The following is a 21990-nucleotide window of genomic DNA, read 5'->3' on the forward strand; positions in this document are numbered from 1 at the left end:
GTCAACTAGGGTTTAAAAGGATCAAAGTGCTTAATGCATTCTCTTGACAGACACAAAAAAAGTGACGCTATTTCCTCAAACTCAGGAACAGGGGCCATTTGCAGAGCAATTGTCAGTGGGTCCTGCATCACAGATGACCCAGTCCTCTGCCCACGCAGCACCCCCAGATGGGCTGAGTCCTGACTGCCACTCCAGAGCTGTAGCGGAGGGAGCTGCAGAGCCTGAGACATGTGCCACTTAGCCTTTCACTACTGGGTTTCTCTTTCATGAGAGGGCGAGGAAAACAAGAGAAGGGGCCAGCAGAGGTGCAAAGGAACTTCTCTGACCATGGGAACACGTGTCCAAAGGGACATTCTGACCTGGATATCCATAACCCCAAGCAGGGCTTTGGCCCATACTCTACACAGAAGAGAACCAGGCTGATGAGCCGAAAATCAGTTTTTATTTTTACTTTGCCTTCAGAATATCGAAACATTCGCTTTCTCTTGATGTACACAGGGCTGAGAAGAAGTTCCATCAGGTAATATTTATAACCTGCTTAATTTCCTTGGATTCGGAGATGAAAGAAATCTTCATTATCTGGCTAGCTATTGTTTGGAAAAGTTCTTAGGATCCCAGGGGCTTGGGTGCTTGGTGGCCATAAAGCTTCAAAGAAGAGAGTAAAACTGGCCTGCCTTGACAGTCCCTTTTTGCTTTGAAGGGGGAAAGCTAAGAAGACAAGGGAAGAAAGGGAAGGAAAGGGAGTAGGAACGCAGAACAAAACAGAGAAAGAGGACAACAAGGTGAAAGGGCCAGGTCATGGGCCATGCGGGGCCCTGACAGGGGTGGGGGACTGCTCTCTGCTAGAAGTTCCTTGTCGTGCTGCCTCATGACTCCATTTCTGCACTAGAGTCACTAATAAGAGACTTTTCAGTTCACATTTCCTTTTCAGTGGAACTCAAAAAAGGGGCAGTTGCTTCGTGGCAAGGTACAGCCCTGAACCCACAGGCAGAGGAAGAACTGGGCTCACAGGATTTCACAGGATTCTTAGGGGGACTCTGGGGTTCTGCCAGCTATGGATTTGGGAGAGTAGGGTTGAGCTCAACTGAGCTTATCTGCAGGAGGCAGGGCCCAGTAGACAACCCCTGGGTCATATAGTAACACAAAATAAAATACTATTTGGTAAAGCCAACAGTAGGATCCAGAATACAGAAGAACACTCTCTTCGTGTTTGAATATATTTTGTTGTGCTGCACCCTCAGTGCTGGGCCTCGCATGGTACAACCGTAGAAGGATACTGACCTCCTCTCCAGTAAGGCAGTAAGTAAACGGATACCACGCAGGAAGATAATCCCTCTCCCTGCGCTGAGGCAGTGTGAGCCTCAGTGTGAGTGTGATGGGGAGGAGGAACTCTGAGGAGTGCAGGCCAGGCCTCTATCAGCCGTAAAGAAATCACTGCGGTGTCATCTGCCAAGAGACTTCCTCCTTGAGGGGTTAAGCCTCCTTAGAATAGAGTCTGCCAAGACCTCGTGTTGAGAAGCCTCCTTTCTAGGGTACTGCTGCTTTCTGTGTTTCCTTCAGAGACTTTATGCCCCATGAAGAATGTTCTTTTATTTCTGTGGAAGTGATTTCTAATGAAAAAAAAAAAATAATAAAGATGTTGTGTGACTCTCTGGTTACCACGTGAAGGGGAACACAAAGAAAAGATTGCATAGAAAGGGATTGCAAATGGACCCTTGGCCACAAGTGTGGAACTTTTAGAAGAATCCGAAGAGGATCTCTTCCTGGTCAGCTGGGTTCATGGGGCTGGTCAGGCCATGTGACCCGGAGCATCTCACCACTCAGGGAAATTCTGAGTTAGGAAAACTCGGGCATTTATAGATTTTTTTTTCTTTCTCTTCTTCTAATATCTATGCCACGCATACTTTTGCTTTAGAAGATGTTTGACATAATTTTTGTGATGGCTTATTGTGCGCTATAATGATAAGACAGGAGTTAGTGTCAAAAGTCCTGGATGCAAATCTTAACTTTTTTACCAACTGGTTGTACAAACTCAAGCAAACCACCACTCGTGAATGTCAACTTCTTCATCTCTGATATGAGCTGCTGATAACATCTAACATTTTAAAACGTCTTCCTCAGGCTCAATCCAAAGTGCTGTGCAATTGACGGTCTTCCAATCAAGCCTCTCAGAAACTTGGGAGAGAAGTTTGTAGCTTCTTACTTATAATGCTTCTCTTATTGCTTACACTTACAATAATTCTAAGTTTTCAAACCTTTTCTCTATGCAGTGCACCGCATTCAACGCTCAGATCTGTTGTCTCACTTATTCTCACCACCGCCCCATGAATTTGGCAGTATCGTCACCCCGTTTTACAACAGGGAATAGTGAGGCTTGAAGTGAAGATTCCTGGCTATGAGCCCGCACAGACTGACCAGAGCCCATACCTTGAAGCCTCCTGGGGTCTCCCGCTGAATCTCTCCCCGCTGCCTCCTCCTGGCAGAGACCTGGTGCCCTCCGGCTTGGAAAGACTGGTGGGAGTTGTCCGGTGCCATCCCCTCATTTATATTTGCTCTGTCACCGACATCTCTAGTTTCAGAAATCTCTGAGTACTGTCATGTCAGGCTCTTGGGTGAATACATTTCCTGTAGAACCTGGGAGCTTCCTCCAGTGTTTGGAAAGTTTTGCGTGATGGATGGTATCATTGGTGTTTCTGGGCTTGGTGCTAGAGTTCCCTGTGTTTATGAGACAGGGGATGATGAGCTGCCTGGCTCCTCTCCAGCTGGCAGGCCCCACAGCCACTTCTCACACCTAATTGGAGCCTGTAACAACACAAGACCAGTCATTGCCACTCATGCCAAAGGATGAAAAACCCTCTGACCTGCCTCCTGATTGTTTTCAAATTAAAAGGTACTTTGGGGACAACTGAAATTCCCCCAAGTGCTTGTCTGAATGATTCTGGCAGCTTTTCCTAAAGTGCTCTGGCTCCCAGCACAACCACCCAGCCTCAGACTTTCCACCCAGTGCAAGCACACACCCTGCCCACTTTCTGAGCTCATGCTCTGAGCACTATGCCAGCTGTTGGCCTGCTAGGGGTCAACCTCCTGCCCTGCAGAGCCGGTATCTTTGCCCCAGGTTGACTTCTAGAGAGAGCCATGTGAAGGGCCCTAGAATGTGCTTTGGGCTTTGTGGGGAGCATCTCCCAGAGACCCCAGATGGGCAACACACCTGTGAGCACTGGGAACTATATGCTTTGGGAACTTTTTCTAGGCCTCTCTAGCCTCACTGTTGAGAGATGTTGCTTTCACAGAACCCTTAGGGGTTTCTTTCCTGCTTGCAAGGATCATATCCATAGATAGAGCTGAGAGGAGCAGTAGGGAGCATCAAATCTGAACCCAAATGAGGCGTATGGATCTGAGCGGCATGGTGTTTGAGAGTGAGTTCATGACAGAACGGGAACTAGGGTCTGGGCCTCATATGGCTCAAGCCGTGCTCCGTCACCATGCTCGTCTTCCATGCCTCACTCTACATTCCACATACTGTTCTCCTTACCTGTTTCTCAAGGGAGTCCTAGTAGACCAGACAACAGCTGGAATGGAGACCTCTTCCTGTCCTGAGTGTGGGGTCCACACAACAGCCGCTGCTTCCATAGCCTGGTCAAGAGCTCCTAAAGAAGAGGCCAAAACCTAGTCCCAGTTGAGTGACCCCAGAATCTGGAAAGTGGGAAGGTTGAGGGCAAGGAAGTCCTCACCAAGTATTATATCCATCCCAGTACTCAAATTCTTGCCTTTCCCATGCAAGGACCCATAACAGAGACAGCATGAAGAGGATGAGGAAAATCACCTACACCAGCCTGGGGGAAACTTGATTTAGAAATAAAGTGTGTGTGAGTGTGAGTGTGTGTGTGTGTGTGTCTTTTAACAATACTATAGTTGAATTTTGACTCATTTTATAATATGGATATCTATTCAATACTTTTAAAGTCTAAAAGCAAGTGAGAGAGACTTCTGGTTCTGGTCTGGCATGTACAAAGCTTAGAAGTTTTTGTTCCATCCTAACAGCAAGTAAAAAGTTAAACATACTGAAAAATCAACAACTCTTCTAAGATCTGTTGAAAAAGTGAGGTCACAGAGCAAACCACTGCTCCCCAAATCAAAGAGAGGAAGTTCCAGAAAATGACAACTCATGCTACAGAAGCCCATGAGCAGATACCTCTGTGGGAGGAAAACCTGGGCTGTCAAGTGATGATGATGGCTGGAAGCTAGCAGGGGATAAGTCTGAGAGCTAAACACTCCAGGGGGATCCAGCTACTGTGGGGTCTCCCACACTTCTGTGAGTTTTGCCTCTAGGAGTTCTACAAGGTTCTCACAGTGATGTGGGGGGAAATCTCCTCATGCTTCCCACAGGAGTCAGGGAAGAAGCACTGTTTTGAAATACACCAGAGCATTCTGTTCTTCTAACAAGACATGCCCCATGAGAAACTATTTAACCAGAGCCTAACCTGCCAGGGTCTTATCAGAGACTAACCTACCTGCAAGAAGGAAAATACCCAACTCCAGCCCACTCTAGCCACCCTGCCCTACCTAAACAGGGGTAAAAACCATAAGAGCACCGATGAAGTTCACAGTCTGGGGTGTAGGCTCCCAAAAGACTGAGACAGAGTCATAAGACCACAGAAGGGGTTTCTCCCCCCACCCGACACCTTACTGCTACATGATGAAAGACTCGCTTACCACAGTTCCTTTTAGCCAGTACATCATGTTCATCTGCCAAAAAAAAATTACAAGACATACTAAAAGGCAGAAAACAGTTTGAAAAGACTGAACAAACAGTAGAACCAGGGTCAGATACAGTAAGGATGTTGGAATTATTCATACCAGGAATTTTTCTAAATGATGATTAAGAGGTTAATGGCTTTAATGGATCACTTAGACAACATGTAAGAACAGAAGGATGATGTAAAAAGAGGTATGGAGAGTCTAAGAAAAAAAAATGCTAAAGATCACAAACACTGAAACAGAGATGAAGCACACCTTTGAGGAACTTGTCAGTAGCCTGGAGTTTGCTGAGGAAAGAAGCTCTAAGTTTAAAGATAGGACAATAAAAACTTCCAAAAGTGAAAAGCAAAGAGAAAAAAGGCTGAGGAAGGAAAGAAGGAAGGAAGGAAGGAAGGAAGGAAGGAAGGAAGGAAGGAAGGAAGGAAGCAAAAGAAGAGAAAAAGGGAAGGGAAGGGAGGAGGGAAGAAAACCCAGAACTGAATATCCCAGGACTGTGGGACAACTAGAAAAGCTGTGACAGAGGCCTAACAGAAATACCACAAGAAGAAGAAAGAAGAAAAAAAAAAAAGAGGAAAAATATTTGAAGCAATAATGATTGAGAAATTATCTCCAAATTAATATTAGACACCAAACCACAGACCCAGGTACCTCAGAAACCACCACTCAAGATAAATGGAAAAAACAAAGACAAAAACAGCCCTAGGCTTAGGCATATCATATTCAAATATCAGAAAATCAAAGATAAAGAAAAATCTTGAAAGAAGCCAGAGGGAAAGAACACCTTACCTACAGAAGAACAAAAAATAAGAATTACATCTGGCTTATTAGAATCCATGAATACAAGAAAGCAGAATGAAATATTTAAGTGTTTTTGAGGAAGTAAAGAAACAAAAATGCTAACCTAGAATTCACCTGACAAAATCATCTTTCAAAATTAAGGAGAAATAAAAACTCCCACACAAATAAAAATTGAGGAAATTTTTTGCCAATAAAGTTGGCTCGTAAAATGTTAAGAGAAGTTCTGCTGAGAAAGGAAACTGATAAAGGTCAGAAACTCAGATCTACATAAAGAAAAAAAGGGCATTGAAGTAGAAATCAGCTAATGTACTGCTCTGGTGTAGGAAATGGACAGTTGGGGAGGTTGGGCACATGTGGGCATGGCAGTACGTGGAAAATCTATCTTCTGCTCAGTTTTGCTGTGGATCTAAAACAGCTCTTAAAAATAAAGTGTATTGATTTTTTAAAGCAATGAAATTTTAATTTGTTTCATGAAACTAGATTGAGATCTATGGGTTGTTATGGGCCTTCATTTATACACCGACTATACAAAAAGAATGCTAAATTGTTAAATAATTTGTCCTTAGGAACAAGGAATGAGGAGCTCTATGAAAAGAAGACTCAGCTAACTCCTTCTTTTCCCTCTTCTCTCCTCCAGAAACCTCTGAGAGCCAGTAATCAATCACAGCAATTCCATGGCCCACTGGTTGATGGAACTCTCCATGACGACTTGGCTTATACTCCATACTAAAGCTCTTTCTCTTTGCCAACATGAGCTTTCATCTTGTCTATCCTCAAAGCGAACTTGGGCTTAAAGTCATTCCAAGCTCTGATGCATCCTGATTAGAGAACGATTTAAAGGAATTTCTTGATTGTTCAAAAATTGGGAGAAGCTATTCCATAATGGAGATTGCTTCTTTTAAATAAAAAGAAACAACTTTAATTGCACACCACCTGGTTTCAGAAAAGATTTAAACCAAAAATTAGAGTGGGTAGGAAAACCAGTGTATGCTTGGGTCTAATTTAGGACAAGATGGTTATTGCCAAATTATTATATTCTTCAAAAATCCAAAGAATCAACATTGTGAGCCACTTAAGGGAGAAAAAAAATGCGAAAACAGAGGGGTAAAAGTCCGTTGATCCAAAATAAAAAGTAATGAATTGGAAAATAAGCAACTAGAATGGTTCAGATTAATGTCTTCCCCAAGTATTCTTCTCAACTAAATACAGATGATACCAAGAAAAAAGGAGCTAAAAAGAAAATTAAAACCATTTGGCAGGAAGTATTTCCCTAAGCAACAAAAGATGAGGCATTCCTAAACTAAAAATGCTAGAGCTATTAAAGAATGAGCAGCTTTTGGGGCAGAGAGATCAGAAGGGAGATCACTCTTCCAAAAAGGAATGTTCCTTTATTCTGAGTTATCCATGGCCATGCACCCTTAGCTCACCAGGGTTTATGTTCCTACCGGCTCTGCAAATGTCCTTGTCAGGCCAATTTCAGGACAAGCCAATCTATGTCCAGCTGACCCAGTTCATGTTGATTCCAGTACTGTTTCTTGTCCTCAAAATCCAGGAGTTCAACTCTTCTCTGACTTCACTTGATCTGGCAACTCACTTCTGAAACTAAAAACAAAATTCAAAGAAAGGTGGGTGTGGTAGACACTGGAACTTTTCACTAACATTGTCAATTCTTCTCTGCTGGGCAGGATTAAGATTACCCTGCCCTACCTACCTAACGTTAGACTTAGCCATGTGGTGTACTTTGACCAATAACATGGAAATGGAAGGGATGTGTATGTCTTCCAGGTGAGAGTCTTTAAGGGTTTACCAGTGATTATCCCCCATCTCTCTGTCTTCAACAGTGTTCCAGTTAGTGGAACCAGACCTGTTACCTGAATACACATGTGGAACAGTGGCCCCACTGAAAGGCAATGGACATAATTCTGAGTGAGAAGTGAACCTTGCTTTAAGCCACTAAGAATTTAGGGTTGTTTGCTTCCAGGGCATAGCCCAGCCTATGTTGTTTAGAATAACTGATCATTTGGGGAGCAGTAACTAAGATCCAAAAATATTTCGGGGAAATATTCTGTTTGCAGGGAAACAGAAGAAATGGACATTGTCCAATTTACTAAGGGCCCTGAAAAGTCAACAATTCTTGAAATGTGACTCACTTACTACAAATGTTGTCAATGTTTATGACACCAGCTAGTCTTGTGAGATATATCATACACATGATTAAACATCACATGCCTACTTTATCCTGAATCTTATGCGCGATTTTAAGTCATTTTATTTTCAGAGTGTTTTTCTGATCTTTTGTAATCGATGCTGTAGATGCCTTAATGTAAGAGTAGCTACTTGTACTTTAACCTATAAATATAAAAATATAAATATTAAGTGTATTTACTTAAAATAGCTCAACCTAAACTTAATCAAATCCCTGTAGAAAGATAATTACTATAAATAGTTGAGGGTAAAGATATTAAAAAGATGAATGGAATTTTGGCACTACACATAGATTAATAATGCCACCTATGTTAAATACCAGATTTGTTTAATTAGGTTTAATTTAGAATTAATTTTGTATTTCTCAAAAACTATTTCTAATATTTAGTCAAGAATTAGTCTAAATAGTGAATTCATTATGATATCAAAGTGACCTTAATTTTGGACGAGTATCTGGCAAGCAAGTGTCTGAGCCTGGTGAGCTGTTATGTTGATTTTTATGTTTTTAAGCAATGAATCCAGAGTCGATCTGTGTTTTAAAACATGCATTTGAGACTAATGCTAACATTTGCAAACTCTGATTCAGTTTCATCCTTCTGGGAGATAATCCAACATGTACTTTTAAGTTCAATTTAAATTATAGGTAGCCCATGTTGCCTTGTACTCATCTCTAGCATGCATCTTCTAGAAACCAATGCAATCAATATAGCATGAAATAAATAATTCCTGAAGATTAGATTGCATATAAAATATCTTTTGCTCCCCATATATTTTTTGTTAAGAGAGACATGATTTAGATAGCCAGCTATGATTTTGCTTTGGTCCAGGCTTGATTTTCTGTGCATTTCTGAGGACTTTCCAGAAAGCAATAGAACCAGATGACAAAATCAGTTCCCCTGGGGCTAGGCTGACTCAGGACATCTCTATATGGATGTCCCAAGGTAATTTGTCCTCAGATGAACTCATCATCTTCCTTTTAAAACCATGGTTTTATGGTCTCCTTTAGTTCTTTTTTTGCCTCTCGCATATGGGAATTCATGGGTTCCAGTGTTTAGCCCTTGCCTTTCGTCCTACCGTTGCCCTGACCTGCCTGGCCCTTGCCTCCCTAAAGGTCTTCCTGCCTCCAGTATCTCCCCTCTTCAGCCTCTGTTTCCACTGCCACCAAACTAATCTTTGTAAAACACAAGTCTGATTGTGCTACTCTCACCTCCGAAACGTGATCCCTGTGCCATCTTTTGTTTGCCTCTGAAGGTACATTCTACTCTTTTCCCCCTGTTGTGTCCCAAAGGTCAACCTGTATGGACAACATCATTGAATTCCCTTGCCTTTTGACCAATGGTTCAGTTTTGAAAATGTGAAGCTCTGGAGGAGGACAGTGAGCTCAGGAGACATTGTGCCTTGATGTAAGGTGGCTGCATTCCTCAACTGAGTTTGAGTGTGACACATACTCTACACTTCTTTGATTCTTGCTGTTGTTTTTCTTTTCTTCCCCTGTAAGTCTGAAATGCTCTTCATTATCTCTATTACAATCATTTTCATTTAATCCTGCATTATCCTTTGTGCTAGGTATATGCATCAGGAGGATCACAGAACCACAAGATGGAAGAAGCCAAGAGCCTTGCATTACTGCCTGGAGATAGAATCACTCACTGACCAGGGATGCCCCTCACGGACTTCATATGAATGAGAAATAAAGTGCTACTGGATACTGAGATGTGGGGATTTATCTGTTTCAATTACTAGCATTACCTTAATTAATTATGATTCTTTTAGAAAAAAATATTCTGTTTTTTAAAAGGATTTTTAAAAAGATTTTATTTATTTATTCATGAGACACACACACACACACACACACACACACACACAGAGGCAGAGACACAGACAGAGGGAGAAGCAGGCTCCATGCAGGGAGCCCAACATGGGACTCAATCCTGGGACTCTGGGACCACACTCCAAGCCAAAGGCAGACGCTGAACTTGATCCCGGGTCTCCAGGATCACGCCCTGGGCCAAAGGTGGCACTAAACCGCTGAGCCACCCAGGCTACCCTAGAAAAAAATATCCTATTCCTCAGTGAAATTCTCAAATAAATCATTAAGGTAAGTCATAAACACAGAAGTGAAATAGCCATGATCACTAGGAGCCTAAAGGAGTTCCCAGAGAACACATTGCCTACTGTGATAGTTGTCTGGGTTGGTAAAGAAAGAAAACACAGGAGCCCTGGTGTTTCTGGATTTGTCCAAATCATTTGACAAAATTTCATGTATTCTTTTGCTTAATAGGGAAAATTATTCACAAAAGAAAATGAAATTAAGTGGATTATTTATAGGTTGGACTGACTTGCTCAAAAGGTACTGGTTAATAATAGATTAGAATCAACCCAAAGGGGTTTTCTAGTGGCAGCCAGGCTTGCTTCTTTATTATAACCATGAAAACATTTTTACTAGTTATTTAGATAAAGCTATCCTCTACAGCTTGGGCTTGTTTTTAAAAATTTGTTCACATTAAACAATGGTCTGCTGAATGAAATAAGCCAGGCAGAGAAAGACAAATATTGCATTCTATCACTTATAGTCCAATTTGGAAAAAAAAAAAGTCAAGCTCATGGAAACAGAGTAGAGTGCTATGGTTGTCAGGAGCAACCAGGTAGAGAAATGGGAAGGGGTTGGTAAAAGGGTACAAACTTTCAGATATAAATAAGTTCTGAGGATCTGATGTAAAGACAGTGATTATAGTTAATAATATTGTATTGTGTGATTGAAATTTTCTAAGAAAATAGAACTTAAGTTTTCTCACAAGCACAAAAAAATTATGTGAGGTGATAGATGTGTTGACTCGCTGGTGGGAATGTATACACATATCATATCATCACATTGTACACTTTAAATACATTGCAATTTTGTTTGTTAATTATACCTCCATAGAGCTAGGGAAAAAAATAATATCCTGAATCTAACAGATATAATTTTATAAGATAAATTGAAATTCTGACATTTGGACAAATGCACGCATACACTCATATGCAGACACGTGATATATAGCTAAAGAGTAAGGATCAGAGCTACTTATTCTGAATTTACTCTTGGGTAGAACCTGAGTCAACATATCCTGTGATGATGGTGATAAAGGTAATAGAATGAAGAATGGTGCTAATTGAAGAAGAGTCATGGAACAGTATCAGCTATCAGATGCTCTTTTTATGCCAGGTATTGTAGTTGGCATTTTACATGAGGCTACATATTAAACCACGGTTCCTAGAGGTTAAGAAGCTTGCCAAAGGTGGTAGCAAGCAGTCTGCTCTGGAATCGGACAAGATAGAGTCCCTTCTCTTCTGCGTTGGTGAGGTGATATGGAAGTATTTCTGTTCTGGGCAGTATAATTTGAAGAGCAAGAGAGTGAAGCTTCTTAGAGGAGAAGGACCAGAATATCTTTGGATCTGAAAATACCATTTCACAGAAAAAAAGAAAAGTTTGAAAGACTAGGATACAGGGACCCTGGAGGCAAAAAGACTCCGAGAACTTGGTCGAGAGGGAAAGGAATTAGAATAATTTTATGCTGCTTCCCGTTTCTGGAAGCTATAGGTGATAATTAATTTCAACTCAATATCAAGAAGGGCTTTCTACCAGAGTTGTCCAAAGGCAGAGAGGCTGGGCCTGTGCAAACAAGTAGGGATCTCCCTGGGAAATTGACTTCAGGTCAGTCTTTTAGGCCCTTTCTGGGTCTGAGAGGCTTTAGTTCTTGCTCATGTGCTGAAGTTGGGTAACTTGGGAAACATGCAAGCCAGCTGACAGACACTTCATGTCCTTCATGTGATGACTTTGTTGGCTTTGCCAAGAGATAACTTAGGAGGCAAATAAAATACCCTCCTAGAAATTAGCATTTGTGTTTGTAGAAGGAATGAAAGAATCTACAAACCCAAGATTTATTGAACAACTACTGTGAGCCAGGGACCATGCCTACATCCTCTATCTCCCTCCTATCTGTCCCTGTCTTCCCATCCCACAAAAATGCAGAACTTCTGTTATTTCCTTTGGGAAATGATCATTCCAGTAAAAAAAAAAAAAAATACTATTTTTTGTTTTCCATTTCTCTTTAAGAATTTGACTAACCTAAAACTCATCAGTCAGTTTTCATGCTTTATTATGATTGGTGTTGACAGTAATAATAGGTTAATTTTTTTCACCCTCTAAAGAAGAGTTGCGAGAGAATTAAAATGGGAGGGTTGCTGAGGAAGGTTTTTCTTTGTTGAATTGGGTCTGGAATTAGGCAGGGAGGGCAGAGCAACAGAACACAGAACAACAGGAAAAAGAGCAATCACATCTTTAGTAGGGCCTTGGATGAGGTTACTGCCAGGAAACTTCTGAGAGAGAAAATCATGGTCTGGACACACACACACACACACTCAAATCCAAATTTAATAATTACCAAGAATTGGACGGAATACACACATTGTAGAAAAAGTGGACTAGTAGTTTTCAAGTGTCCATGTGTCCAAAATAGATCAACAGAACCATTTTGGTTGAGTGGGGTCTCTAGAGTACCACTAGGAAACCCTAGGGATCTTTGGACACAGTCTGAAACTACGATGATAAGTAAGTCCAGGCGAGTATATGGCAATTCCTCCCAATGAATGACAGTTCTTGGGCTGATTTCTTACTTAGCAGAGTTCTCTTCTAGGATCTAGAAGATAGATAGCATAGGCTAATGTGAAAGACAGTCAGTGACTATCAGTTCTGCATTCTCAGTTTTCATGGACAGCACTCTAGTCCTTGTCTTCATTGTTGCCAAAACCCACTCTACCTCTCCCCACCTCTGGTCTCCATCACCTCTAGTGCACACTGAATATAGGAAAAGACAAATTGTTTTCCTAAAGCATTTCTGACCATTATCTTGCTCAAGAATCTACAGCAGTACCTTATTCAAGCTTACACCCATCCACACACCCTCATTCTCATGCAATCTCTGTTGCAACCCACTGTGTCCTCTCATACTTTCAGACCTTCACACAGGCTGTTCCTGCCTGGAACACTCTCTGTAGACCCTCACCCATCCCTTCTTCCTCAGCTAACTGCTGGAGGTCATCCTTATGCATTGTTTCCTTTGGGAAGTTTAGGGACATAGGTGCCCCTCATGCATACTCCCATAGCACTCCATGGTTTCTCTATCAAAAGCAATTTATGTAAGTGTTTTTAGGGCTACTTATAAAATATCTGTATCTACCACTAAACAACAAGAAAACAATGTCTATACCTCGGTTACTATTGTACCCCCAAATTCCTGGCAGTGTAAGATTTTCTGAGTGAGTGAATGAATTCAACATCAATATTTGTTGAATGAGCAAATTGAAAAATGAATAAATGACTGTTGGTAGAAGAACTGATCAATTGTGCTTTTGTACAGGTGCATGGCCCTTTGTGCCACTCCTTCAGGTAGTTTTTCAGTCATGATCCCCACAATTTGGGGATCCGTCGCAGTCTATTTGGGCTACCGTAACAAAACACACAGGCTGCGTCATTTATAAACAACAGAAATGTATTTCTCACAGTGTTGGTGGCTGGCAGTCTGAGATCAGGTCATCAGCCTGGCCAGATGAGGGCTCTCTTCTGAGGCACAGACTTCACATTCTATCTTCACTTGGTGGAAGGGGCTAGGGAACTCTCTGGAGCCTCTTTTATGTATTTATTTTTTTAAGATTTTATTTATTTATTTGACAGAGAGATAGCAAGAGAGCACAAGCAGGGGAGCAGTAGAGAGAGAAGCAGGCTCCCCCCTCAAGCAGGGAGCCTGGTGCGGGGCCTGATCCCAGGACTCTGGGATCATGACTGTAGCCAAAGGCAGATGCTTAATCAACTGAGCCACCCAGGTAACCCTGGAGCCTTTTTCATAAAGCACTAAGCCCATTTATGATCTTTCATGACCTGAAGTTCCCATCTCCTGATAACATCATCTTCAGGGAGTGGGATTTCAACATATGAATTTAGAGGGGATACATATGTTCAAACCATAGCACCTGCCAGTTAAATATTACTTTTTTTCTATTTCTAAATAGGAAAGCATAGCAGGGAGCAGGAGCCTTTTGGAAATGAGACTCTCCTAGTGAGGAGGCGGAAGCTGTTGGCCACCTTTGGGGACAAGAGAAGTAATTCCGGAGACGACCTCCCAGGCAGCTATTGGTGTCGGTGAGACAAACTCTAGAGGAATAGGAAAAATGACTTTTGTCCTCCTTCTGCTGTTTGCCAGTGGGATGTCTCCAGGTGCTAACAGCTATTTGGTCTTATCTTGTTACCCAGAACCTCCCTGTTTTGCTATTGTAGAAATCAAGGGCTGGAGAAGCATAAGAACTTGCCAAGAGTCTCAAAAACAGTGGCAGAGCCAGGCCTAGAATCTGATTCTTGAAGCAATACTTTCTGTCATCCGTTATTTCCTCCTAGCTGCTGCCTGAAAGCCTTTAGTTCCGATTTGCTAACTCAAAGTTATGTATACAACAGGGCTCATGGCCCCTGACCTTTGATGCTGTAAAAGCATGAGGCCAAGGCTGGAGCATTTCCTTCTGACCAACAATTGCTGAAGAGCAAAGCTGTTCTAGTGGGGAGGGGGTGGGGACGAGGGGGCACTAGCCAGGGCAAGCAAAACCGGGGGAAACTGCAAGAAATCTATCCCCACACATGTTCTTTTTCTCCTGGGGCTTCAGTGACAACTTCACTTTTTTATTTTGAGACTCAACAGAAAATGTGTCCTGGAATGAGGGGCAGGGGAGGTGTGCACATCAACGCACATAAAAACATCAGATATTCAGGAGATCCATACACCAAAGACTGAAAGACCCACACTTACTCAAACCCTCCTCCTCATCACCTCATCCCAAGCCTTCACTTGTGGAGCAGGGGGCTGTGGAGGCCTCCAAATACCAACTTTCTGAGCTTAGAGTAAAGTGGCAACATTCCTGCAGAGAGCTCGAGAGCTCGTATGGAGGGTTTTGTTGCCCACACCCTGATTTGAAAAATGAATGCATCAGAGTTTCTTCTGTTTATTGCTTGGTAAGAGATGCAGGTTGATCTTCAGGATTCTCTTTGAGTTATTTCTCACTTTGAGTTATTTCTCACTTTGAGTTATTTCGTAAGTTCTGGTGCAGTGGGGCTTCTTGCCACCAAGAAGTGCTGTTTCTGGCGCTGGATATCATTATTCGGGTTTCCTCAAGGGACTCGGCTCATTCACTGGTAAATGTCCATGAATTGGGAGAAGAAATGAGTAGCTGGAGAAGTGGCAATGGTCTTAGCATAGATACAACAACACCTGGGTTCTCTTCCCTCATTTCTTTTGCTCATTCATTTATTCATTCAAACAACATTGTCTCAGGGATCAGAAGAGTGACTGTCTAGCAGGAGAGATACTAAAAACGTGATTCATTGTTGCACAATGTATGTCTCAAAGGCTTGTAACACAAGCAACAGAAAGTATGGCTCCATCAGGCCCGAACAGGGAAGGAAGTCTATTGGCTCACATGACTGAAAACTCCCCAAAGGGTTTTGCCTCAGCAAGCTCCCTCTCGGAGCCTCAGTCCCCAAGCTCCTGATCCATCCCTCTCACTTTTGTCTTCTGGGGTATTGGCTGCATTTCTTCACAGTCTGAAGATGACCAAGGCTACATGCTTCCTTATTCAGATCCAGCCAAAAATAGTGTCTTTGCTTCAGCACTTCTGGAAAGTGTCCCAGGACTCAGTCTGGTTCAGGGGGTGGCACTTGGGGCCTAACCTGAGCTAATCAGCCATATGGTCAGAAGATGGTCACATGCTCCACTGAGGAGGCAGGTGTGAGCACCACAGAAATCCCTAAATGGAACTGAGAGTGGGGAAAAGGAAGAAAGATATATCAAGAAGCGTCCTCTTCAGAGAAAGAACTTAGGCAGGGCGCTAATAGGGCACATAAAAGCACAAAAGAGAGGTCTTCCTGAGCCTGGGCAAGCCCGGGTGTGTGTAGGGGTGGGGGGTGGGGGGTGGGTTCTATAGGAATGAACCATGCAAAGGGAAGGAATTTGAATTGATCAACCCCTGGAATGCAGCCCTAGTATACTAAAGCCAGAAGCTTCCCTTAGTTAAAAAATGATGAATGTATGGAATTAATGTCCAAAGATAAAAAGTCCAGGAGCAGACTTTATGCCAGGACTCAAGAAGCTGTGCATTGGGAGTTCATATCTATGTCTCAAATTCTCAGAAGAGAAGATGAAAATATTTGAATGTGTCTTAAAAGACCGGTTCATAAGAAGGCTCTGGTTCCAAGGACTGTGTAGTACTCAACCATTTCATCAAGACAAGGCCAAGCTCCATTCCCATGAATCTGGTTCCACCACTCACCCAGTGTGACCATGGGCAAGTCACTTAACCTCACCCCTTAACCTCTTCAACTTTAAAATTTGGACAACCGCACTTCCCTTCCTGAGTAATTATAAAAAGCTGAAATAATACCTCCAAGTGCTCAGCATGAAGCATCCGTTAAGCAACTGTGACTATTGTGACTCAAATGGAGCTGCCTCTCTGGGATGACGCAAGGTCAGAGGAGGAATGTGCACTTTCTGGAAGAGGCTGGCTTTAGACAAGACTTAAGTGCAGACATAAATACTTGAAGGGAATAGTATTAGAGGCATGCTGATGGCACGAGAATCCCTGCTCAGATTCTAGCTGTGTTCCCCCTGGATTCACACACCTGGGCCTTCCTGACAGACGACCCCAACATCCTGAGAAAGGCTTTAGTCTAGGGGAATAAAGGCTGTCACACTAGTGTGGTTCAAGTTAATAGTCTCATGTTAGAGAGTAGAGGGGTGGTAAACCCCACATTTTATCTGAAATCAGGACATTTCTGGTCTTGCCCCAGTGGCTGAATCCTAAAGGAGAGGAGACAGTAGGAAACAATAACATTACGAGGTTGGGAGCTCCATTGGGCAGCATTTGGATGGCCCAAAGGAGAGCACAAGAGTTATGGTGACTTCTGGCTAGGGTTGGGATTAAAATGGCTGGGAGCCCAAAATGGATAGAATTTGTGCCAGGACCACCTCAGCCCAATCCACACAGAAGAAGAATGTAAGGGAAGCAACATAGTAAGTGGACAAGAGACAGAGGCAGACATCTGTGCCAACAGCTGCAGCAGCAAGGGACATGTTTCATGGCATTGAAGCATGGCTATAGCAACTCAGTGCCACAGGTGTCCTCAGTGGAAATGAACACATCATGCCTCAGCACACACATCACCACAGGGAGCCAGCTGAGGGCAGAGGTCACATGGCAGCTGATAGGGCCATGTAGGAGAGCACACATGGCCAGCCCTGGGGATGCCCATGAACAGCTAGGGGTTGGGAGGCAGTGCAGACTAAGGGCAGGGCCAGATAGACTGCGGTATTACTCTACTTCTGCCCCACAGTGGAGTGGCCAAGTTAATAGGGATGACACAAATCCACCACTTCCCCCCAGCCCCCAGCCTACACAGTCACCTCAGTGCCAGCTGAATCACTAGGAGCGAACACATTATATGGTGCTTTCAAGAAACCATGATTTAATGTTGCTGCAGCTTTGTCTTTCACCAGAGATAATTAAGAATGTTTTCATGGGGGGGGGGGGCAGGGCAAGCTGCCGGAGGAATGGGGTCCCCAAATCGCCTGTCCCCACCAACTCACCTAGATAACTTTTAAATCATCCTGAAAACCTATGAATTCGGCCTAAGATTTAAAGAGAGAACAGCTGGAATGCTACAGAGAGAAGAGTTCGTGCTTCTATCAAGGTAGGAAGACGGGGAAAAAAATAAATAAATAAAAATCCAGTGGGGAAGGGTCTTCCCCGCCCCCCCCCCCCCCCCCCCAGGAGCCGGGCTAAGGCTGGGTGGCAAGAGCCCCCAGGACAAGAAAGCCCAGCCCTGGAGAAGCAGGAACTTTACCAACCTTCCCAGACGGAAAGGTGCTCGCGGGGAACGCGGACAGGATCCCAGGAGGGGCAGTGGGGCCCCCAGGCTCCCAGGGTCACTAACAGAGGAGGTGCCCCCGGGGAAGAGCGCGCCCCACAGCCCGGGCGAGCGCGGTAAAGGGCTGGAGCGCGCCCGTCGGGGCCCGGGAGCAGCTCGGGCGGGGGCTCCGCGCGGAGGGGGCTGCGCGGCCCTGGGAGCCCGACTCCAGCCATGCAGGCCCCAGAGCCCAGGGCGCCAGGAGACACAGCCCAGGACAGGCAGAGGCCAGGAGGGCCCAGGACAGCGAGGACACTCTTGCCGCTGGGCGACCCCGAGCTGTGCAGGTTGGCGCCACCGCCCGGGAGCATCCAGGCCCCTGTGGACTGGGAGCTGTGGTGCTTACCTGGGGGGCTGACTCCAGGGCTGGAGAGCTGACCGCCACCAGTGGGGTTATTCCTCCTGCTGTCACCCTGTGCCTAGAAGGAGCGGGGCTGCCAGGGAACAGGGGCCTCACAGGATAAACAACTCCCACTGAGCCCTGCACCTGGCAGGGGGCGGGGCAGCTCCCCCAGGTGCACGCACCTGAGAGCACAGTAGACCCCTCCCCCAGAAGACCAGCTGGAAGGATAGGGGAAGAACAAGTTATTGACCAAGCAGTGCTGGAAAGCTCCAGGGGAAGTCGAGGGGTTTACAGTATATAGAACCAGAAGATACCCCTCTTTTTTTTTTTTCTTCCTTTTTCCAGTACAACTCGTTTTTATCCACTCTTCACTCAGCAAAATGACTAGAAAGAAGAACCCATCACAAAAGAAAGAATTAGAAACAGTACTCTCTGCCACAGAGTTACAGAATTTGGATTAAATTCAATGGGCAGCCGGTGGCTCAGCGGTTTAGCGCCGCCTGCAGCCCAGGGTGTGATCCTGGAGACCCGGAATCGAGTCCTACATCAGGCTCCCTGCATGAAGCCTGCTTCTCCCTCTGCCTGTGTCTCTGCCTCTCTCTCTCTCCTCTCTGTGTCTTCTCATGAATAAATAAATAAAATCTTTAAAAATAAATTCAATGTCAGAAAGCCAATTCAGAAGCACAATTATAAACCTACTGGTGGCTCTGGAAAAAAAAACATAAAGGATTCAAGAGACTTCATGACTGCAGAATTTACTTCTAATCAGGCCAAAATTAAAAATCAATTAAATGAGATACAATCCAAACTGGAGGTCCTAATGACAAGGGTTAATGAGATAGAAGAAAGAGTGAGTGACATAGAAGACAAGTTGATGGCAAGGAAGGAAGCTGAGGAAAAAAGAGAAAAACAATTGAAAGACCATGAGGAAAGGTTAAGGGAGATAAATGACAGCCTCAGAAGGAAAAATCTATATTTACTTGGGGTTCCAGAGGGCGCTGAGAGGGACAGAGGACCAGAAAGCATACTTGAACAAATCATAGCTGAGAACTTCTCTAATTTGGGGAGGAAACAGGCATTCGGATCCAGCAGATAGAGAGGTACCCCTCTAAAATCAATAAAAACCATTCAATACCTCTACATTTAATAGTAAAACTTGCAAATTCCAAAGATAAAGAGAAAATCCGTAAAGCAGCAAGAGACAAGAGATCCCTAACTTACATGGGGAGAAATATTAGATTCACAGCAGACCTCTCCACAGAGACCTGGCAAGCCAAAAAGGGCTGGCAGGATATATTCAGGGTCCTAAATGAGAAGAACATGTAGCCAAGAATACTTTACCCAGCAAGGTTCTCATTCAGATTAGAAGGAGAGATAAAGAGCTTCCAAGATAGGCAGAAACTGAAAGAATATGAGACCACCAAACCAGCTCTGCAAGAAATATTGAGGGGGACTCTGTAAAAGAAAGAGGAAGTCCATGGAAATAATCCACAAAAACAGGGACTGAATAGGTATTATGATGACATTAAATTCATATCTTTCAATAGTAACTCTGAACGTGAATGGGTTTAATGATCCCATCAAAAGATGCAGGGTTTCAGACTGGATAAAAAAGCAAGCCCCATCTATTTGCTGTCTAAAAGAGATTCATTATAGACCTAAGGACACCTACAGCCTGAAAATGAAAGGTTGGAGAATCATTTACTATTCAAATGGTCCTCAAAAGAAAGCAGGGGTAGAAATCCTCATAGCAGATAAATTAAAGTTTATCCTGAAGACTCTAGTAAGAGATGAAGAGGGACACTATATCATACTTAAGGATCTACCCAACAAGAGGACCTAACAATCATGAATATTTATGCCCCTAATGTGGGAGCTGCCAAGTATATCAATCAATTAATAACCAAAGTAAAGACATACTTAGATAATAATACACTAACACTGGGAGACTTCAACACAGCACTTTTTGCAAATGACAGATATTCTAAGCACAACATCTCCAAAGAAACAAGAGCTTTAAATGATACACTGGACCAGATGGATTTTACAGATATTTATAGAACTTAGCATCCACACAACTGAATACATATTCTTCTCAAGTGCACATGAAACGTTCTCCAGAATAGACCACATACTGGGTCACAAATCAGGTCTCAACTGATACCAGTTGATTGGGATTGTCCCCTGCATATTTTCAGACCATAATGCTTTGAACTTGAACTCTATTCTCTTCCAATAGAAATTTGGAAGAAACTCAAACACATGGAGGTTAAAGAGCATCCTGCTAAAAGGTGAAAGGATCAACCAGGAAATTAGAGAAGAATTAAAAAGATTCATGGAAACTAATGAGAATGAAGATACAACCATTCAAAATCTTTGGGATACAGCAAAAACAGTCCTGAGAGGGAAATACATCGCAATACAAGCATCCCTTTAAAAATTGGAAAAAAAAATACACAAACTAACTTGCATGTAAAGGAACTGGAGAAAGAACAGCAGATAAAACCTACACCAAGCAGAAGAAGAGAGTTAATAAAGATTCAAGCAGAACTCAATGAAATAGAGACCAGAAGAACTATAGAACTGAACAAAACCAGGAGTTAGTTTTTTGAAAGAATTAATAAGATAGATAGCCATTAGCCAGCCTTATTAAAAACAAAAGAGAAAAGACTCAAATTAATAAAATCATGAATGAAAAAGGAGAGATCATAACCAATACCAAGGAAATATAAACGATTTTAAAAACATATTATGAGCAGCTATACACCAATAAATTAGGCAATCTAGAAGAAATAGATGCATTTATGGAAAACCACAAACTACCAAAACTGGAACAGGAAGAAATAGAAAACCTGAACAGGCCAATAACCAGGGAAGAAATTGAAGCAGTCATCAAAAATATCCCAAGACACAAAAGTCCAGGGCCAGATGGCTTCCCAGGGGAATTCTATCAGACGTTTAAAGAAGAAACCATACCTATTCTACTAAAGCTGCTCCGAAGATAGAAAGAGATGGAGTACTTCCAAACTCGTTTTATGAGGCCAGCATCACCTTAATTCCAAAACCAGACAAAGACCCCACCAAAAAGGATAATTATAGACCAATATCCCTGATGAACACAGATGCAAAAATTCTCAACAAGATACTAGCCAATAAGACCAAAAGTACATTAAGAAGATTATACACCATGACCAAGTGGGATTTTTCCCCGGGATGCAAGGCTGGTTCAACACTCGTAAAGCAGTCAATATGATAGATCATATCAACAAGAGAAAAAACAAGAACCATATGATCCTCTCAATAGATGCAGATAAAGCATTTGACACCATACAGCATCCATTCCTGATCAAAACTCTTCAGAGTATAGGGATAGAGGGAACATTCCTCAGCATCTTAAAAGCCATCTACAAAAAACCCACAGCAAATATCATTCTCAATGGGGAAACACTGGGAGCCTTTCCCCCAAGATCAGGAACATGACAGGGATGTCCACTCTCACCACTGCTATTCAACATAGTACTAGAAGTCCTAGCCTCAGCAATCAGGCAACAAAAAGAAATAAAAGGCACTCAAATTGGCAAAGAAGAAGTCAAACTCTCTCTCTTTGCAGATGACATGATACTGTACATAGAAAACCCAAAAGACTCCACCCCAAGATTGCTAGAACTCATACAGCAATTCGGCAGTGTGGCAGGATACAAAACCAATGCCCAGAAATCAGTGGCTTTTCTCTACACTAACAATGAGACTGAAGAAAGAGAAATTAAGGAGTCAATCCCATTTAAAATTGCACCCAAAAGCATAAAATACCCAGGAATAAACCTAACCAAAGAGGTAAAGGATCTATACCCTAAAGAACACTTCTGAAAGAAATTGAGGAAGACACAAAGCGATGGAAAAATAT

At 43.0% G+C, this 21990-nt stretch overlaps 1 protein-coding gene across 2 annotated transcripts in view; it reads right to left on the reverse strand.

Moving 5' to 3' along the window:
* Positions 1-423: 423 nt before the first annotated feature.
* SNX18 (sorting nexin 18) overlaps positions 424-21990 on the reverse strand; it is a 141221-nt gene continuing 119654 nt past the window's right edge. Inside the window, exons 3-5 of one of the 2 annotated variants that reach the window (XR_005358467.1) lie at positions 7002-7158; positions 3533-3647; positions 424-2802 (exon numbers count right to left, since the gene is read on the reverse strand). The gene's annotated coding sequence lies outside the window, so the exon portion shown is untranslated. Of the gene's footprint in view, positions 2803-3532; positions 3648-6924; positions 7159-21990 lie in introns of those variants that run through there. The other variant, XM_038535111.1, reaches the window with a different exon arrangement.

Source organism: Canis lupus, chromosome 4, assembly GCF_011100685.1.
Source record: "Canis lupus familiaris isolate Mischka breed German Shepherd chromosome 4, alternate assembly UU_Cfam_GSD_1.0, whole genome shotgun sequence".
Lineage (NCBI taxonomy): Eukaryota > Metazoa > Chordata > Mammalia > Carnivora > Canidae > Canis > Canis lupus.